Consider the following 2968-nt stretch of genomic DNA (forward strand, 5'->3'; position numbering starts at 1 on the left):
TTCTCTCTCTCTCTCTCTCTCCCCCTGTCTCTCTCTCTCTCTCTCTCCCACTGTGTCACCCCGAAGGATAAATCATGAGCTTGAATCGTAGAAACATAGAAAATAGGTGCAAGAGTAGTCCATTCAGCCCATCAAGCCTGTGCTACCATTCAATACGATCATGGCTGACCATGCAATCTCAGTATCCCACTCCCGCTTTCTCTCCATATCCCTTGATCCTTTTAGTCGCAAGGGCTATGACCAGCTCCCTCTTGAATCTACCTGATGAACTGGCCCCAACAGTTTCCCTGTGGTGAAGAATTCCACAGGTTCACAACTCTGAAGAAATTCTTCCTCATCTCAGTCCTGAATGGTTTACCCCTTATTCTTAGACTGTGAGACTCCTTGTTCTGGACTACCCCAACATTGGGAACATTCTTTCTGCATCTACCCTGTCCAGTCCCATCAGGATTTCATATGTTCAATCCCAAGCATAAGCTCCACAATCCAGGTCCAATGTACCATCAGGAAGGGCTGCGCTGACAGAGGTGCTGTCTTTCTGACACTCCTCAAACCTCAGGGACCCCTCTTATGGGTGTAGGAGTTCCCAGGTCACTGTATTCTGAGGAGAGTAAGGAGGGGAGTGCTCTCCACAGCACCCTAGGGATATATTTATCTCCAAACCAACATCGGGGAAACAGGGTTATCAGGTTGGCGTTTGTGGGAGCTTGCTGTGTACCACCTTCCCATTTTCCCTAAGAGAACGCCTTGTAAGGAAAGACCACCGGCAAGTTCCAAGGCTATGATAGACACTGCAGGAAGGCAGATCTCCCATTGAATTGAAGTGCCTGCTTCTCACTCAGGAAGCAACGTGTTGCCTGTGCAAGTTGGGTGTAATGTTGATAAGATTAATGAGACTTGGCTGTCAGCTTCTGTTATCATTGTTGTGGAATCTGTGCTGTGAAGCAGCTTCCACTGTCATACAGCACAAAAGCAGACCATTCGCTCCAACTTCCCAAACCAAAGTAGCCCCATCTGCCTGCGTTTGGCCCATATCTTTCCTACCTACGCATCTGTCCAAATATCTTTTTAATGTCGTAATTGTACCCGCCCCTACCTCTTCCTCTGGCAGGTCATCCCATACACGCACTACCCTCTGTGTATCACCCACTTAACCTTCTCAGTGAGAACAGCCCTGGTTTGTTGGATCTAGCCTCGTAATTTAACCTCTAGTGTCCAGCTATCATTCTGATGCATCTACACTGCGTCCTCTCCAAAGCCATTGTGTCTGTTCTAACACGTAGTCCAGGTTGCTTGGGAGGGGGCACCAGTGATGGTCCAGGGAATCTACAAGGGATGCCAGGAAACTGTGCAGTCTCCACCCGAGAGCTCCCACTCCACTTGGGTCGATACTGTCCCTCATCAGAGGGGAAGAGGGAATCACAGGTCTGTTCGATGCCTAGTCCAAAGGTCTTCCTCCATCTGGGATGAGCCCATTTCGGCATTTTGAATTAGAGTTTGGTTTATTTGTCACATGTACTCACATGAGTGCAAAGTTTACAAAGGTGCCACTTACAGCACCATCTTAGGTCCGAAGGTATCCAGGTACAGGATTTTAGGAATAAATTGGGAAAAATAAATAAATTAAGAAGATCAGCATTACAGTCTTCGTGCCATCTTGGGTACAAACACCAAGGTACAAAATCTTAGGACTAAATCAGAAAATAAATAAGTAAAATGTTCAGCAGTACTGAACTTTCAAGCAGGCCGTGCCAGGGCCTCGCCTCCAGGCCATGCCGTTCCTCCAGGCCGTACCAGGGCCTCGCCTCCAGGCCGTGCCATGCCTCCAGGACGTACCAGGGTCTCGCCTCCAGGCCATGCCGTGCCTCCAAGCCGTACCAGGGCCTCACTTCCAGGCCGTGCTGTGCTGGCCCTCACCTCCAGTCCACGCTGGGTCGTCGACTCTGGAACCCAGCGTGTGCCCGCTGTGGGCTTACCGCACACCCACCCCAGGCACAAAAGTCCACTGCCGCTGACGGCCTATCGAGACCCCGAGTCCAAGCACAGGGCCTGCCGAAGCCTGGAGCCCTCGATCTGGGCAGCGCCCACCGCTGGTGCTGACAACGACCCTCTGGCACCATTCCACCTTCACCACAACGTCAGAAGATGGAATGAAAGAAAAGAGAAAGGAGAGAGAGAGAGATAGAGAGAAGGAAGCGGTTGGCCTGGAGCATACAGGCCTCAGGAGCCCTAACCCTCCCTACCTTGCCAGTGCTGCCACTTCAGCATTAGAAATAGGGCATCACATCCCACCTGGACTCAACGCTCCCCTGACTGTCCCGTTTGCTCCATGAATTCTGCATGACCCAAAGGGCATTTGAGACCAGTTTTAACTTCCTGAGAACACAGTTAATTGCCTTTTCCCCATGACCCTTAATCCCCCTAACTGACGAAAAATGTCAGCTCAGCCACAGCATGGCAAACCTCACAGACAGTGCTGTGACGAGTAGCCATCAATGCCTCCAAGTTACATATGTCTATGTTACATGTATAACTTCTGTCAAATGAAAAATTTAAGAACCTACCAGTATTGATAGCATTATACGATGACAGACCTGGCCCCACCAATACTTTACCCCAGTATTACACAGTGCCAGACTTGTCCCCACCGGCACTGTACCCCAGTGTTATACAGTGCCAGACTTGTCCCCACCGGCACTGTACCCCAGTGTTATACATCGACAGACCCGTCCCCACCAGTACTGTACCCCAGTGTTATACAGAGACAGACCTGTCCCCCACCGGTACTGTACCCCAGTGTTATACAGTGACAGACCTGTCCCCCTCCGGTACTGTACCCCAGTGTTATACAGCGACAGACCTGTCCCCACCGGTACTGTATCCCAGTGTTATACAGCGACAGACCCGTCCCCACCGGTACTGTATCCCAGTGTTATACAGCGACAGACCCGTCCCCACCGGTACTGTA

The sequence above is a fragment of the Rhincodon typus genome, unplaced genomic scaffold, assembly GCF_021869965.1.
Source record: "Rhincodon typus isolate 14 unplaced genomic scaffold, sRhiTyp1.1 hic_rhity00000062, whole genome shotgun sequence".
Taxonomy (NCBI): Eukaryota; Metazoa; Chordata; class Chondrichthyes; order Orectolobiformes; family Rhincodontidae; genus Rhincodon; species Rhincodon typus.